The 18,791-nt window shown below is 42.6% G+C and overlaps 1 long non-coding RNA gene across 3 annotated transcripts in view; it reads left to right on the top strand.

The window, feature by feature from the left end:
- LOC101681588 overlaps positions 1-18,791 on the top strand; it is a 41,811-nt gene that overhangs the window by 19,793 nt on the left and 3,227 nt on the right. The window contains exon 5 of one of the 3 annotated variants that reach the window (XR_200771.3): positions 77-127. The exons of the other annotated variants lie outside the window; for them this stretch is intronic. This is a non-coding gene — a long non-coding RNA (uncharacterized LOC101681588). Of the gene's footprint in view, positions 1-76; positions 128-18,791 lie in introns of those variants that run through there. 3 annotated transcript variants of the gene reach the window in all.

The following is an 18,791-nucleotide window of genomic DNA, read 5'->3' as shown; positions in this document are numbered from 1 at the left end:
GAATATCACAGCACTGAAAATAGTCATCAATGGGTATTTGTTGTTGTTTAAAATATTTTATTTATTTATTTGTCAGAGAGAGAGAGAGAGAGAGCGCGTGTGCAAGAGAGCAAGCACAAGCAGGGAGAACAGCAGGCAGAGGCAGAAGCAGGCTCCCTACTGAGGAAGGAGACTGAGGTGGGACTTGATCCTAGGACCTTGGGATCATGACCTGAGCCAAAGGCAGTCGCTTCACCAGCTGAGCCACCCAGGTGTCCCATCATCAATGGGTATTTGTACATCCATGTTTCCTTTCTCTGAAAATACAAAACATGCCACCAAGGAATCCTGGAATCAGTATTTGTTATTACCAAACCATGGCACTCCTAAACAAATCTCTAGTCATCTGATTTTTTTTTTTTGAAAATGCATGTCTCTCTAGTTTACTCATATCACCAGTGCCTAATATACTGTCTTTCCAGAGTTGGCACTGAATAAATACTAGGAGGTGAATTAGTTAACTTCTGAATGTCTTCCTCTGACTTCTGCTTAAGGTGTTGTGTTGTTATCTTTGCCTGTGTGCCTTCAGATTCGAGGTAGTTTTTATCCAGCCAAAAACTGGAATGGCCAGTTCTCCAATTTCCTGGAAATGGGAAACTTATGGTGAATTTCTTCTGTTTTCAAACTGTTGTTTGAGAAAGGTCTTCTTCACTCTTAAATTCGTAAATTAACTTTCCAAATTACCCAAGTTGTTCATGTAAGTAGATTCATGGGAAAACTAAGATAAAGCAGAGTTTCAAGACAAAAATACCTGATTTCTTTTAACCATTCAGAGGCATTCATCTCAAAAATAGTGAAAAAGAAGAAGAATCCCCTTTGTATTAATGTGTAATTCTACTTAATTTCACTTTTAGTAAACTGCACACTCCACTATTTGAACCACTCAATGGTTTTGAAAAAGTAGACTCTTAGTTAAGTATAGTTTTCCAATAATTGTCTCTTGGGCTAAACATATGGTTTAGACTGGTGTAATGCCATCGCTCTAAAACATCTCAGGGTGTTCTGGTTTTAGGGCTTTATTTTTCTGATAAAAGATCAATTTTGAGCACTCAAGCAGTCTTCATGGGGACTCTTCCTGGGAAAAGGAAAATTTTGAAAATTTAGAACTCAGTTAGATGTTTCAAGTGTAAGACTGTTGCAAACTTTTGTAGGCCAAGTAGATTCACTTGGAACCACTTCCTCCATGTTAACTTTTATTTTATTATTCTATTTTAAGGGAAGCAAGGCTTGAAGTGCTTTAATAGCCCCTTAGAGACTGTTTGGCTATTACATAACCCATAAAAAGCAATATTGGGATGATTTAAAGGGAAATGAATCAGAAATTTAAAGGTTCAATTTTCTTCATATGACAGAAGATTTTTTTCTCCCCAGAGTCAGTAAAAATGGTCCTGAGGGTAAAACACATCTTGGGTTTTATTGACACAAAAATTATTCTTTATGCATGTGAAGATAGTTATGTTTACTCTAAAATATTTTTATTTAAAAATATTTAGACAATCTTGTATTTTTCTATGGATTAACAAGGCATCTAACAACTTCCCCGATTTCTGCAGAAAAGATAGTTTTCTTGCATCAAACCTGGTCAATTAAATTCTGTGGATTCTGTAAAGTCAGAGCCAGATGGAAATGTGATCTGAGTTCCCCAGGCGATGTTCTCATGGAATTTCCCTCAAAAGCTATTTTAAGCTTCTCAGTTACACCCAAAGTGGGTGATGGTGACATGGCCCAGAGTATCCATGTAACTGGTTTGCAATATTTTAAATTTGGTTATTCCTCATACATTTAATATTTATGTCTCCTCACATTTAAACAAGATTTTCATTTAGTCACTAGACTTGGGAGACATAAGCATTTCTATGTGGGTTAAGAAATGGCTTCATCCTCCACTGATGTAAAGGAAATGGGAGTCAGCAAACCTAATTTTTTCTCCCATGTTCTGCCCTGAGGGACACTGGACAAATTCTATCATGTTTCAAGCCCCAGCCTCCCCATCTGTAAATCAGGGTGATTAGATGATTTCTAGGATCCCTTTCACAACTGAGGCACAATTTTGGTACATAATAACTATTCATTGAATGGTAACATTTGCTTTTATGGATGAACTTGTTTCATGGTGAATTTTGAAATACCTTAATTTTAAATTCCTAAAGAGCTTAGAAGTTGACTCAAAAATCTTGGACATGTTTGTTGCCTCACTCTGTACTACTGTGTAATCTTAGAGAAATTTCTGCATTTTTTAAAGAACCAATTTCTTCATCTGTAAAACGGCAACGAAGGTAAGACTATTAGACACAGTTTTTTTTGTTGCAAATAATAGAATCCACTCTGGTTAGGTTAGGCAGAAAAATAATTTGTACAAATATTAAGCAACTCCCAGGATTCCCTGGAGGGCAAGAAAACCAGACTTAGAAATGATGAGGCCAGAAACAACACCAAATCAGACTATAGAATTTGCTCCAGTGAAAATACCATTGCTGCCAACACTTGGCAACCATTCCTTTTCTTGGAGAGACACTGTAGCTTGCATTGATAATGCTTGGTCCTGGATGCCAGGACCTCAGCCATTGAGTCTCCCGTGGTCATGTTCAGCTGGGATGGATGCCATTCATGTCTACCTCCATGTAGCTTTAGCTTCCAAGCTAAGGATGCACATGGGTGTTTCTGATGGGCAACACCTAATTCACATGTCTGATGTCAGCAACAAGGGAGTCTAGGACAGTAACTTCTGGCTCTGCTTTGGGGGTTACAATGTAGGACACTCCTCAAAACTCAGAAAAGATATTTGGAAGGAATCGGGCAGCTTCAGGCTACTCTATCAAGGTGAAAAACAATGCCCCCGGTAAGAAACTCTCCACTAAATGAATGGTGACTGCCATCTTTTGAAGCTTATGCTGTTCAAGGAGAAATAACATAGGCAAGGCATGTAAATGAAAGCTGCCAGGAAATCTAGCTAGATGTATTTTCTTTTTAAATTTTGTGTATACACACATGCACACACACACAAAGGATTGTAAAATATATTACTATAAAAATTCATTGGTTTCGCTTATTTGTGGAGCATAAATAACACGGAGGACATGGGGAGATGGAGAAGTGAGTTGGGGGAAATTGGAGAGGGAGATGAATCATGAGAGACTGTGGACTCTGAGAAACAATCTGAGGATTTGGTGGGGGGCGGTTGGGTGAGCCTGGTGGTGGGTATTATGGAGGGCACGTATTGCATGGAGCACTGGGTGTGGTGCATAAACAATGAATTCTGGAACACTGAAAAGAAATAAAATAAAATACATAAATTTTTTAAAAAGACACTTAAACCATGAGCCACCCAGGCACCCCTAGATACACTTACTTTGCATTTCAGTTTTATGCAAATTTGCTACTGCACGGAAGGTCTGGCCAGTGCTGTAAGACAGAAAAGGAAATTAGACCTAAGTCTGAAAGGGAGAAATAAAATTGCTATTATTTACAAAAAAAAAAAAAATTCATGAGGTAGAGAAAAATTATAGGGAAGAAATAAGTATCATCCAATAGTCCTACCTGCAGATAACATCCAGCTAATAAAGTTATAATTATATAATATATATTATACATATTTATCTATATCATGCATGTGAATACCCACATAATAACATATGATTTTATACCCAATTAGAAAAATTAAATATATTATAGGCATCTCCATGCTAATAAATATTGATCAGCATCATTATTTTTTAAGGTGGCATGTCATGCTATTGTATGAATATACAATAATTTTCCCACTAACCAACTATGCAGGGGTAATTTCCAAATTTTTGCTTTTATCAAGAGATATGGTGAACATGGGTATAGACAAACACATTTGTGGAGTAATTCCATAAGACGAATTTAGAGAAATGGATTCGCCATTTAAATATACAGTTGATTTTAGCCAGTCTGACTGGTGTGAGGTGATATCTCATTGTGGTTTTGATTTGTATTTCCCTGAGGCTGAGTGATGTGGAGCACTTTTTCATGTGTCTGTTAGCCATCTGGATGTCTTCGTTGCAGAAATGTCTGTTCATGTCTTCTGCCCATTTCTTGATTGGATTATTTGCTCTTTGGGTGTTGAGTCAGGAAATGACAGATGCTGGCGAGGATGCAGAGAAAGGGGAACCCTCCTACACTGTTGGTGGGAATGTAAGCTGATGCAACCACCCTGGAAAACAGCATGGAGGTTCCTCAAAATGTTGAAGATAGAACTACCCTATGACACAGAAACTGCACTACTGGGTATTTACCCTAAAGATACAAACGTAGTGATCTGAAGGGGCACGTGCACCTTAATGTTTATAGCAGCAATGTCTACAACAGCCAAACTATGGAAAGAACCTAGATGTCCATTAACAGATGAATGGATAAAGAAGATGTGGTATATATACACAATGGAATACTATGCAGCCATCAAAAGAAATGAAATCTTGCCATTTGCGACAACATGGATGGAACTAGAGGGTGTCATGCTTAGCGAAATAAGTCAGTAGGAGAAAGACAACTATCATATGATCTCCCTGATATGAGGAAGTGGAGATGCAACAGCGGGGGTTAAGGGGGTAGGAGAAGAATAAATGAAACAAGATGGGATTGGGAGGGAGACAAACCATAAGTGACTCTTAATCTCACAAAACAAACTGAGGGTTGCTGGAGGGAGTGGGTTTGGGAGAGGGGGATGGGGTTATGGACATTGGGGAGGGTATGTGCTATGGTGAGTGCTGTGAAGTGTGTGAACCTGGCAATTCACAGACCTGTATCCCTGGGGATAAAAATATATGTTTATAAAAAATAAAAAATTAAAAAATAAAATAAAAAAAAATAAAAACACTTGGGGCACCTGAAAAAAAAATTTAAAAAAATAAATAAATATACAGTTGAGTGGGGCACCTGGGTGGCTCAGGCAGTTAAGCTTCCAACTCTTGATTTTGGCTGAGGTCATGATCTCAGGGTTGTGAGATCAAGCCCCAAGTTAGGCTCCATGCTGAGTGTGGAGTCCGCTTAAGATTCTCTCTACCCTTCTGCCTCTCTCTGTCCCATCACTCACCCTCTCTCTCTAAAAATAAAGTAAAGTATCTACAGTTTAAAAGATTCTTGATACATTCAATAAAATTGGCTTGAGAAAATTGGTAACAATTTATATGTGCAACATTTGAGTGTGAATTTCCCCGAATTATCATAGCACGTGGTATTATCAACTTTTTTAAAAAATCAATTTGTTAGGAGAAAAATATCTCATTAATATTTAACTTGCATTCTTAGTTTTTGACTTAAATAGATTTCATATATATTTATTTTCTACTTATATTTCTTTATTTGTGAAATGTCTATTTATGTCCCTCATATGCTAATAGATTGATTTTTAAATTCTTTTATTGTTTTTTGCTGGTTTTCAGGGTTCTTTCTTTATAAAGATATTAAATTTTTGTGTCTTCCCAATGCTTTTCCCAAGAATGTCATTGCCTTTCATTAAAACTGAGGTAAAATATATATAGTAAAGTGCACAAATCTGACGTTTACAATGGGTTGGTATGTATATATCATGTAAAAATCACCTACATCTAGAAAAAGAACATTTCCAGCACCCAAGAAAGCTGCTTCACTTTCCCTCCCAATCACTATTTCCCCCCAGGTGTAACCCCTATTTTGACACCATAGATGTCATAGGTTTCCTATTCTTGAACTTCATATAGATGGAATCATATGTGGGAAGAAGTTTCTGGATTCTTCTATTTATTATTGTGTCCAGGAGAGTCATTCACATTGATACAGTTAAAGTAGTTCCTTTTCTGAACCCCAGAAATGAGGATAATAATAGTACTTATGTGGTAGTCATGGAGATAAATGAATTAATATAAGTAATTAAGTTATGCTTCAGTTAAGAAGTTAATGCAAATACCAGGACAGTGTTCATCGTGTGGTAAATGTTGATACATAATACAGGCTAGCTGCTAGAAGTACACTACTGGATCAGATTTGCCAATTTTTTATTTAGAGGTTTTATACCAATATTCATAAATGAGTCCAGTTGTGCTTCAGCACTTGTGCACATAAATGCTAGTCTTGTCTTGTTTGGATACTGGGTTATGCTCATCAGTGGCACATTCAGCTACCCACATGGTCTTCAAGAAGTCACGGAATGAACCTTTACTGCTCACATTCCTACCAAATCTGCTTCCCAGAGACATCTCAGAGCTGCTGTCTTTTCTCCATTACCACCTTCTCTGCTCTGGTCCATCGTTCTGTCATTCCTTTTGTCTTTTGTCCACTGCGTTTGTCACCTAATGGGTGCTCCTTCCCATGGCACATATGTTAAAAATCTAAGATCCTTATCAGAGTCGATCAGGTTCTTCACCTTATGGTCCTGCCTATCCTTCCATCCCCGGCTTGTCTCCATCACCCTCATGCTCTGGACACACTCCCCGCCCAGTGACATGCTCTCCACAGCTGGCCCGGCCGATCCCCACTTAACACTTTCTCACTGAAGCCTTTCCTGGCCTGGCAATATCACACAGGTCTCCCTATATAATCACTTGTCTTGCCTTTTTCTTTTCTTTCTTATCACTTACAACATGTGTACATATATTTGTAGGTTTGTCTAATATCTCTCTCTTAGCTCAATGAGTACTATTTTATTTGCTACATTATCTAGCATAATGCTTTGGACGTAAGAATTGCTCAGTAAAGAAATTGAATGAATGGCTGGCTCCCAGGCTAGTGGTGGAGACAGATATGTAGGCAATAGCAATGAGAAGAAAAGCCAAACAGATATATGGAACTAGGTGCCGGGGGCACAGAGGAGGAAGAAAGAAACCGTGCCCAGGGAACTCTCCCACAGGCGGGTTGCCTGTAGACAGTGTTGCTCACTGACTTACTAACATCCCCTGGAATATTATTCTCTCATAGTTGACATGCTGATGTCGGGCAAGGAGTTGGTTCTAAGCCAGATAGTAGATGCAAAAGTCCCAAGGGATTCAAGGAGGCAAAATTTTGTCTGAGCTCTTGGCTCACACAGAGCACAATGGCAGCTCTGAAAAGGGCAGAAGTCCTCTGCACCCACACGCCCTGTTTATTTTCTCCTCCAGCAGCAGGGGTGGCAGAGGTCAGCTGAAATGGCGCATCCTGATGAATATTTATTGACCCAAAATGTCACGCTGACAGACATGTGGGCAGGCAGACACAGAGGCCTCACTTCTCCGCTCCCAAGGTTGTGACACAGCTGACATTTCCCTGCACGGGTCCTGACTTCTCCAGCTGCTCCTGGGGATGCTGGGGTCGTGCTGATGAGGGTCAACACTGATACTGTGCCCCATGCTTTCCCTGCTGCTTCCCAGGCCTCTGCCAAATGGTGGTCTCAGGATACTTCACATTCTGCCGACTCACACGCACTCTCACCTAGCCAGTCTCCCTTCCAACCCTTCCTCTGTGGGCTCTTCCATCTTCTTAATTGTATTGAAAGAGTTGCGGGTGGCCACATTCATTGTGCATTTTACAGAGGGAAGTCTTGGGTGACACGGACTTTAGTAGAGAAGTGGGTTCTGCTTTCTCTGTAAAAAGTAATTCTGCGGTCATAAATGTGACATTTGCTCTGTTATTCTTAATGTTTTCCTCTTCATTTTCTGGGTTTTCTTTCCATCTCTTCCGTAACAGCTGACTTCATTGAATCAATTTAATTTTTATTTTATAAACATTTTATTCGTGGGCGCCTGGGTGTCTCAGTCGGTTAGGCGTCTGCCTTCAGGCCACACCGTGTTCCCAGGGTCCTGGGATCGAGTCCTGCCACGGGCTCCTTTCTCAGTGGGCTGTCTGCTTGTCCCTCTCCCTCTGCCCTGCGTGTGCTCTCTCTGTCTCTCACTCAAATAAGTAAATAAAATCTTTTTTTTTAAAGAAACAATTTATTGTTATAACCTAAGTAATAGAAAACTGTAAAAAGCAAATGAACAGGTTGAAATAATTCCTTTAAGGTTAGCACTCCTATAAACACCTGCCCATGATAAGCCCACAGTATGCTCCCCTTTCAACCACTACCCCTCTCTTCTGCCAGAAAAATCACTATCCTAACTTATTACAATGACTTCCCACCTTTTTAATAGTCTTAACGCTCAAGTGTGCATTCCTAAATGTTTGTGTGGTTTTGCACACATATATCTGTATACCTTTTAAGCATCTTTTAGTCCATAGGTTTTCTCTCCCATCCCCTTATTTTTCCTTACAATTCATTTATTGAGGAAACCGGATCACTTATATGTGGTATCTCCTATGGTCTGGGTTTTGCTGATGGCTTCCCCAGAACAAAGTTTATTTAGTCTGTTCCTCTTGCCTCTATGCTTCCACTTAACCCAGCCCGGGTTCTTTTTGGCATGACAACCTCAAGGCTGATGTGTTCGTCAGAAGGCACATGTGGCTCGATGTCTCTGTTTTTGTGAAATTAGTACTCATTGGTGTCTTATACTCTGTTGCTTAATTTTTTAAGGTACCCTGGTATTCCAGTGCTGTTTTGCTTTCTTTATGAATCCGTTGAAATCTTATAATTAGGGACCCATGTGGTTTTTGCTTTTTAAGTGGTACAATTGGCCTAGAAAGGCATGATAAAAGCTATTTTCGAAAAGACAGTCGGTTCCCTAGCATCTTCCCTAGATACCAGTCTGATTTGTTAGAGCTGATTTTGTACATAGTTAAATAAACAACTGATCATGAAATATACTGACATCCCTTCCTAGGATGTCACAAGTCCTAGGAGAGAGAAGGGAGTTAAAGGCAGGGGCACAGCAGCCCCTGAACCAGGGGAGAGGTTAGGCCAGCAATGTGGGAACCCATATAGGGGTGCAGGAGGCAGAAAGCCTCGCATTTACTCAGAGCTGACCTTCCATCTTCTGGTCGCATATGTTTGTGTCAATTATATTGGCCACATTAACGTATAGTCAGTATTTGGGAAGGGATTCCAAAGTGGCCTTTCTGGAGCCCCTCTGCCCCCCTTATATCTCAGCATGTGATCTGGCAGCTCATCTTCCGTTCCTCCCATTCCTCTGTTCGCTCTCCTCCCCACCCCCTCACAGAGAATGTCTGCTAATGCCAGGTGTGTCTCAGTCCTCCTCTAGTTGCTCACTGCGGTCTCTCTTAATATGTTTTTCCTCTAGGAGTAGCTGAGGATTGTGGATTGTGGGCTGCGTTGGGGAGGGAGTTGTGGGGGGTGAGTGGTGAGGAAGCTGGTGCTCTTTATAACTAGAAAAAAAACTTAAGTTGAGATTAGAGTTCCCAGCAGAGCCCTAATTGTCCTCTAGCAATATCAAATTCTCCTTCTTTCAAAATTCTACTGATACATAATGCACATACCGTTTAAAATGTACCTTTGAGTGGTTTTAATATATTCAAAAGTTTGTGCATCTTATGTCGAATTCTAGAACATTTTCATTACCCCTAACAGAAACCCTGACCTATTAGCAATCAGTCTACATTATCCCTTTTCCCAAACCCCTGGTAACGAATCTACTTTTTCTCTGTATTTTCCTATTGTTTGATGTTTCATATAAATGGAGTCATAGAATACATGAACTTTTGTATCTGGCTTGTTTTCAGAGTTCATCCATATTGTGACAGGTATGAATGCTTTATTTCTTTCATGACTAAATAATATTTCGTTGTATGGATATAGAACTTTTTTTTTAAGATTTTATTTATTTATTTGACAGACAGATCACAAATAGGCAGAGAGAGAGGAGGAAGCAGGCTCCCCGCTGAGCAGAGAGCCCGATGCAGGGCTTGATCCCAGGACCTTGAGATCACGACCTGAGCCGAAGGCAGAGGCTTAACCCACTGAGCCACCCAGGCACCCCATGTATGGATATAGAACTTTTGATCTACTCATCAGCTGATGAACATTTGGGTTCATTCCATCTTTTGGTTATTATGAATAGTTCTTCTATGAATGTTTGTGTACAAGTTTTTCTGTGGACATATGTTTCCAATTCTCTTGGTGTATACTCAGTGGAATTTCTGGGCCACATAAGCCTATGTTTCATTTTTTAAGGAACTTCCAAACTGTTTTTCAAAGAAGCTGCAGTATTTCCTATTTTAACTAGCAGTATACAAGGGTTCCAGTTTCTCCAGATTCTTATCAACACTTGTGATGTTCTGTCTTTCTTGTTTTAGACATCCTAGTGAGTGTGAAGTGGTGTCTCACTGTGGTTTTGATTTGCATTTCCCGAAGGACGTGTTGAGCATGTTTTCATGTATTTATTGACCATTTACGTATCTTCTTTGGAAATTTTTTTTTTTTGAAAGAAATTTTTTTTAAAATACATATTCCTAGAGAGGTTTGTCTTTGGTTCTCTCTAGTTCTCTTCCTTTGCCTCTGCCCCCTTAGGACATCAGGAAAAAGTCCTAAAGCATTCTGCACACCTGCCTCTTGGTCCCATCTTTGGTTAGAGAGGACTACGCAGCAGCAGACTTGGACTGGGAGTGGGGTGGGGAAAAGGGGTGCTGTTTCTCTGTGTGTATGTGATCTGAATAAACTCCCTGAAGGAGAGTGAAAAACATCCAATCTCTCAGTATCTTTCTCTTTGGGTCCTATTTTTGAACAGTTACTCCTTTGATATCTATTAGAGGCGGAGGGAAGGAGAGATCCTAGAAATCATGTTGTCTTATAAGAAGGAGAAAACTAAAAAAAAAAAAAAAATCCATGAAAAAGTTGATGAGACATCCATGGCCTGGACTGGCCCCAGTCACCTCTTCCTTTTCCACTGTACTTCTTCCTCAGTCCTTCTTCTGGCTTCAGAACAGCTTTCAAGTATCTGCTCAACAAAGAACACAATGAACTCCTTAGTCTTGAGCCATAGGGACTCCATCTTGTCTTCAAGGCAACGCATGTTGTGAATGAGGCTCAGATATTATCTATGTGCTTCACAGTGTGCTTGGTACTGGGCAAGTTTACAAGAACGATGAGCTAGTTTCTTTTTCCCTCATTTATTCAACAAACCTCTTTTAGTACCTACTATGTGCCAGACTCCGTGCTTCCCTGAAGGAGTCCAGCTTGGGAAAAAAAGTCATTCAGAACTCAAGTCAATGTTGGATGCATTCCACATACATGGTTCCCCTATGAAGCAGAGCTCCAGAAGAGAAGAGGCAGGTGTTGAGTGATGTCCCCATGAGGGACAGAATCATGGGGGAAGTGGCCTGGGCTACAGCTCCCACCATTGGCCCAAGAAGCTTGAACGAGGAGCTCCAAGCTCAAGGAGGGAGGGATATCTATACCATGACAGGCAGGTAGAAACAATGTTTCTGAGCTTTTGCTTATCTTAAAGGAACTTATAGGAGGCTATCTTATTCCTTACCTTATAGGAGGTTTCCCTAGAGGAGGCATACCTTATAGGAGTCTATCTTACTCCATGTGCCATATTTTTTTATGGAGGCAAGAAGTAATGGTGATCCATCATCAACTCCTAGGAGAGTTTTACCTCTTTAAATCTAATCTCTTTGAGCTCCCTGCACCTTTTTTTATTGCCATTTCCCTTTTAGTCATTGTCAATTAGCGCTCCGTTGCTGGTTTTAGTTTTCTACGTGATAACCAGAGGTTTTTAAATCCAACTTGATTAAAGCAGCAAGGCCCCAACCCCATCCTGCCAGCTTCCTTTGAAGTTCATGCAAACTCTATATTCAGATCAGCTGCCCAGGGCACAGAGAAAGATGAGCTATGAGCTGTGCAACATGAGGACGCCAGGCCAGATGCTTCAGGGCAGGCAGCTTCTTTCTGGGACTAGAATCACCAGAGTTCCATCACTCCGGAATGGTTTGGGTGTGGCTGAGTGGGGAGAAAGCACAAAAATCAAAAAATGAAAACATGATTTCTCAGGTCTCTTCCAGACATTGTCCAAATTAGACTAGGATCTATTTGTTAAAGTTGGTGGCAGACTTTTCAATGCTCAGGACTGCCCAGAAATCTGGATTCTTCTAAGATGTCCCATTTGGTAAGGTGGAGGGTTGGCTCATTATATAGAGGAAATCAAAAAAAGAGCATGGGGTGGGATATATATCATGGTATTTTCCTCATGTTTCCACCCTCTTACAGACAGCCTCTTCACATCTTTTGTGTATTTCTTTATTCTCCCTCTGTCTCTTTCTCTCCATCTTACTCTCTCTGTGAAACCACTATCTCCCCCTTATTTACCTCTTCCTCTTCCACTTATTTTTTCTCCTTATACATATTTTCATGTGGTTGTTTGTGGCTCTGATAGTAATACATTTTATTTTATTTTATTTTACTTTATTTTATTTAGAAATACATTTTTAAAAAGCCACTTTACTTTGGGGGAACAGCTCTTCATTTGTAAAAATACAATGACCCTTATATTTCCCTCTAACGCTAACATTCTATGATTCTCTGAAATACTTACTCTGTTCAAATAATGCATTTCCTTCTGACCCACCTAAAATCTGTGGAAATTGACCGTAGCATGGCTGACAAACCAAGTGATAAATAAATTCCCTTTTCCTTCTCTTTGGGGATCCCTTTACTCTGCATCAGTATGAGAGAGACAAAACGCAATCTCTGACACTCCCATGCCCCCCCCCACACACAATCCCCAAAGTCCGGGACTCATACTGATGTACCTCAGCCGCGGCAGCCTCCCACAGTCCACCAGAAGCTCGGGATCTAGGGAAAAGTGATAAAGAAGAGGAAAACGTCAGAAAATCTAATTTTTAAAAGAACTTTTTTGTGGTGTTGAACTCCCGAAGATTATTATATGTGGTTCAGATTGTGTGCACTATTTTCTGTGCCACGTATTTTCAAAGTCCTCTCCCAGACAGAATATCTAAAAGAGCGTCCCCCCCACCCTGCCCCCGACAAGCGTGCTTTTTATTTTCCATATGGTACACGTACTAGTAATTCTGGCATTTGACCACATTTATGTAAACATGCAGAGATACCTATAAATTATTGGGCTTACCCCAGTTTGAGTTCCCAACTATGTACTACAATCATTACAGCTGTTCTTACTTTAGCCTCAGAAGATATTTTGGTCCATTTATATGGCTGATTAGTCATTTAGACTGTAGACTACATTTATGACGTTGTTTGGGGGTGGGGAACATACCAGATAGTCACTGGAGACACCAAGAATCCATCCTTAAGCCAAGAGTTCTGCAGACTGGTGGGGGCCCCCTAACCTGAGCTCTCACACCCCAACAATTGACTGTCAGTCACCCACGGCTACCCCACACCTTGAGATGACTTCAGGAGAACCCACGCTCGCCCCCTCACACCCGCTTCTCCGAGTATTGAGACAGAAGAGAGTGAGAGGCCAGGAGAACTGAGAGCCTCATTTGCAAAAATCCGCGCCCTGCCCAACAGACCTGGGACTTGTCGGGGCAGGGGCGAGGGAGGGGGCTTAATAATAACATTTGTAGGTAGCTTGGCAGTGATGACTAAACTGAGCTTTCTCACTCAGTTCTGTCCTGCTCATCCCCACCGCAGGTCTGGCTGCCTTGCCTGCCCCAGGCGAGCGCAGAGCCCAGGAAGGTCCCATGGGACCAGAAATTATGGGCTCTAGCCGGGTGCCAACATCGGGGGCAACCTGCTGGGGGCGCCCTAAAGCAGCTGCTGCTCGCACAGCTCTCCCGCTCCGGGACTCGGAGTCAGGCCGCCATATTGTTTGTCAATAACGAAGCAGTTTATTCACAGAACACCTTAAGTTTTAGGCACTTCTCACCACCGGACCCCCTAAACCCCTATTCTATGTTTTCTCTAATTTTTCCTCTGCACCTCACAATCACGAAGAAAGGTAACCTGTATAGAGAGGTGAAACGATTTCGCTAAGCTCAGGCGGGACTCTGGGGTGGAGACTAGAGCGGGAGCCTAGCGTCCTGATTCCCCGACCTGTGTGCTTCCTACAAAAGTTCTTTACCGTGGGGATAATAATAAACAGAAAACACTTCTGCTATCCCTTTTATTTTCTTTTCCTCTTTAAAACTTTGACATGTTTTATTTATGTCAGTTCTCCTGAGATCAGTTTTCATGAAACTCTAGTACTTTCCTGGCTGTCCTCCATGCTCAAACAATGTTGGGTAGGATCTCCAGTCTTGTTCTGATTTATTCAGCAGATGGAGAGTTATTATCAATATTTCTTCAGAGTTCGAGGGGGTATTTTTGGATGATAAAGTTCGTTTCCATTTATCATCATTTTATCCCTGGCGCTGGCTTTGGAGGGCTCTGATTTTTGCTGTGTGAATGTGAACCATGAGGTTGCATTCAACCTGGTCTGTTTTCAAAGCCCAAAGAAGAGAGAGCAGGATGCAGAAAATATATGGTGGCCTTCGGCAACTCGGTGGAAATTTTGACTTAAGGGAAAGCCAGTGTTGACTCAAATCTTCATTCTTTTCTCTTTAAAGCTGGAAGAGGTCACAGACAACATTAAGTAATTCTGGTGCAAAGCTTTTGTTCTCACTGGGACAGAAAATGAGACTCAGGTCAGGAGGCTTATCTGAGATCACACAGCTCCTGGCTGGGTAGTGCTGAACTAAGTCATGCACGTTGTTCCTTCTGGGCCTGAGGCGTTGTCTGTGAAACCACAGGGCCTCTTAAGACAAGGGTGGGCTACGCCTATAGAATCCTGAGGGACATTCTCTGTGATTAATTCAATTCAGCCCAACAAGCACTCACTGAGGCCACCACAGGGCACGCCATCACAATATTATGTGGAACCCCACAGTCCCCAAAGGGCTGACCTGGCAAGTCGGCTTCATCCTCTCTCCCATTTTCCTCCGAGGGGCCTGAGATCAGGGCTGTTTCTGTGTCTGCATTGAAAAATCCACCCTGAGGACTAAAATCTTTTACTGGGATGGATGGGGCCCACACTTTGTCCTTCTCTCCTGCGGTAGCAAAAAGGAGGGCCATGGAGAGGCTTTCCTACCAAACCACAGGGAGATTAAAGGACTAGGGAGGAGGGACCCATTTGGAGTGCGGAAGTCGCAGAGTTCTTGGGCCTGCAAAGGAGCCTTCCTGTTATTAATGGTAGTTCTGCCACAGATGTGGCTTGGAAATGGGAAAGACAGGAGGCAGCAGAGACCCATGTGTGGGTTTGTGTGGCTCTGACCACAGGCGTGTGCTTCAGACGTGGGGTCCCACTGACACTCGCTGCCCACGTCAACCAGACTCCCTTCTGGCCACCTTCTCCCTCCCCCAGAGGCGGGAAGCCCACTGGGGGAGGAGTTGAAATTGCTAAGAATAGCCATGGTCTTTGGGACTTGCTGTTTTTAAGGAATCAATGGAATTAGAAATGAGATATTAGCTCTAATCAGTCACATATGTTAGGAAAAGAATTTCTGACTGTAGCTCCGCACCCAGTGGGGAAAAAGCATCTACACCTGTGGATCTGGCGGGGCCCCCTCTTCTGTCCTCTGGAGGGTCCAGGACGAAAGTACATGCTGTACTAAGTAGAGGCTGTCAGTCTGTCATCTGGTCTGATCCGAAGTGGCCAGACTTCTGACTAAGCATCCCCTATGTGGCTTTTCAACAAGTGTAGACGAATTTCAAGGCACACATAGTTCCAGACGGAGCCAAGAACTGGGGGCTGGAAGAGAATTCCACCCTCCCCTTTGTCTTTTTCCTTATGTTTCTGAGATGTGGGGGCATTTGGAACATTAGGCACACCGTGAAAGTATGGGTTTTTGGTTTAGTTTGGCTTGACTTCCATTTTACAAAAATTTAAAAATATGAAAAGAGTCAAATGAACCCCTGGGTGCCCGTGATCTAGATGCCAGCCATACAGATGGTCAGCAGGTTTTCACGGAGCAGGCACGCTCCTCGGTAAGGCCCCTTGACTACCTGCGTCAGAATCAGCCCCAGACCTCTCCATCCGGGACCTCCAGGCAGGCTGGGACACTGCCCTGCACGAGGTCCCCAGGTACTGCTGGCTGTCAATAGCTCACAGTAGCTCCGGGATCTGTTAACTTGCCCCTGAGCTCTTTGTGTCACCATCTCCGCCAGTTCCGGTGAGTGGCCAGAACATTCTGCTCACGATACCATCTCTTTGCATTACACCTTTGAAAAACAAACACGAACAGGGAGAATCAGCCCTTTTCTTGTTCCTACACAGCACTCTTCCACATGGCTACTATGTGTGACCCTTGTTCAAACTTCACAGAGCTGCAGTGAAAATAAAACCTCATGTTAAGGGTCTTGCCAACTTTTTAATACTTACGTTTCATTTATGATTCGCGTTGAAAGTTGGCCATATAGCCCTGGGCCTGGGCTTAACCAGCAATGCCTTGAGCAGATTGTTTGTGTATGGCTGGTGCGGGTGAGTACCTACACACTCACGTGGAACACTAGGAGAACTTTTAAACGTCGACATTCAGGTTTTCCAAAGACAGCGAAGAGCAGAGTTAATTTTCTGGAGAGATTCTGAGTCCAAGGTCACATCTATAGTCGTCTAGAGTTGGGAGGCTGCATTATGTCATTTAAAGAAGAAGAAGGTAACGGGGTGGGTGGTCAGGGAACAAAAGTCCAATTGGGCATTAGCATGTTCAAATCCCAGTCGGACAGCAGAGTCGTGGCCAGGTAAGAGATTAGAGCCCCTTCCTGAAAGCTCCCCCAGATCAGTACCTGTTTCTCACCCGTATCTGCCTTCCTCCCCACACCATGCTCAGGACTGCACGGAGCAGGTGCCTGGGGTTGGCTGAATGCTCGAATGAATGCTGTTTCTCAGCTGAAGTTTCACAGCTTCAGGAACCACATTCACTTACAGAGATTAGGGGGTGAATGGAGCCCCTCAGCTGGGTGCCAGCTAGCCCTGGATGCCTTCTGGAAGGACCACAGTGGCCACTGTGAGCGCAGACTCCGGGTTAGCAGATTAGATCGGCGTGGTTTGCATTTGCCCGCTATTGTTCGCTCACTCACAAATGCTCCTCCTCTACAGGTTTATGCTACTTTCCCAGGGATGCCTGGGGGCCCGGTCCCATTTGGGAATTGGCTCTCCTCCACCCCAGTACCTTTTATCCTCAGCCTTCGTATCCCTGTTCTTTAAGTATCATAAACGCTGAGAATATCTAGGATGCTTACAGTCGAAGACATTCACTTGATTGAGGTTCTAACAGAGGCTTTAAAGTTATGGCTCTTGGAGAAAGGAAGGATAAATATGATATTCTGGGCACACACTTTTTCAATTATGGGCAGCTCAAACCCGGTATTGCTTCTCATCCATCTCAATCTGAAGGCTGGTGGGGAAGCTGCTTCTAAACATCTTTGCACACTTAATCTCAAACCCCACTCATGCAGCTTCTAAATTTTTAAGATTAATCAAATCTAAGTCTTGCAAAGTGCACGCTCTGATTTATATGAGTTTTGGCAAACAGGCACAGCGAATAAAAAGCTTCTTAGTTGGAAATGACAGCGCTAGGGGAACGAGGGATAGAAAACCATATAAGGGCACCCTGTTTTGATGAGCCAATGGCAGCTTCTGGAACTCAGTTAAAAGACTCTGAACGTGCTGTTGTAGTAAGATGGAGGCTTCTAGGTAACATGGCAGGAATTGGTGTGTTCTCCCATCCTTAGATTTATTTTTGAGCTCTAGTTCCCGTGAAGGAAACCCTAGGAAGTCCGGTCTCAGAGGAAACGGCACAAAGGTGTGCAAGGATCTTGGGGTAGGAGCTGGAGATGAAGCGTGAGAAGCTGGAATCTACTCTGGCTCAAGAACTCATCTTCTAGAAAGATGCCCAATTGTCTAGTGCCCAGGGAGCAAAGGGCTCAGTGAATTTGAACTTGACTGAAGCTATTGCTGTCCAAGAAGTTCTGACATAATGAATCAACACGGCAGCAGTCAGTATAGAATAGTAGCATGTTGTTAGGACTGGCACTAAGTTCATGGTTCTGAGTTACTCTTCCATTAGAAGCATTTCCCAACAGTTGAGTTAACCTTAATCCCAGCCTTAATCTTTAGCAAACTTAAGCTTGTCCCGTAAGAGCACTGAAAGTTGAAGCCTTTTGGCTGACTGTGCCCTGTTCCCCTGCCAGGAGAGGGGCATGGACAGAGTTAGACTAGCTGGGTGAGTGGGCTGGGCGGAGGGCAGAGTGCCAGCCCACAAAGAAAGTATTCAGTAGGAAACAGAAACAGGCAGAAGCCCAGCCACACAAATGGGGCCATCTGATGTGAGATGTGGGGGGAGTTACGGCTTGTCACACTCAGCACCAAGTACAACAGTTATGGCACAGAGATGTAGCAACAAGTTCCAGACCTAGCAGATAAGGGTCTGAGCCCTTGGAAGAACACTGGTCTTTGTCAGGCTGGACTGAAAATTGGGCGGGGCTGGGCACTGCAGCTACCTTAGAGGGAAGATCTCTTCCTTTCTAAGATGCATGTCAAAGGAGCAGCACCTCTATGAAAGCAGAAGAGAGCTTAAAACTAACACCTCAAAAATAATTATTTAAAATAAACATCTGATGAATGCCTGGGTAGCTCAGTCAGTTAGGCTTCTTCCTTTAGCTCAGGTCATGATACCAGGTTCCTGGAAGGGAGCCCCATGATGGCTCCCTGTTCAGCGGGATGTCTGCTTCTCTCTCTCCTGTTCCCCTTTGCTTGTGTTCTCTCTCTCTTGCAATTAAACAAATAAAATGTTTTAAAAAACAAATAAGATAAACATTTGAATAAAACCTGTTGTGTGTTATTCTACATTTTCTTTTCGGGTCTTTTGTAATACGTGCCTATATTTTTCCAACCCACCACATGCACTGAAACTTTTCCTGAAGAGAC

Source organism: Mustela putorius, unplaced genomic scaffold, assembly GCF_011764305.1.
Source record: "Mustela putorius furo isolate JIRA1106 unplaced genomic scaffold, ASM1176430v1.1 tig00000585_pilon_pilon_pilon, whole genome shotgun sequence".
NCBI lineage: Eukaryota > Metazoa > Chordata > Mammalia > Carnivora > Mustelidae > Mustela > Mustela putorius.
Note: the sequence above shows the minus strand (reverse complement) of the source record. Positions and strands in the feature narration are given on the sequence as shown.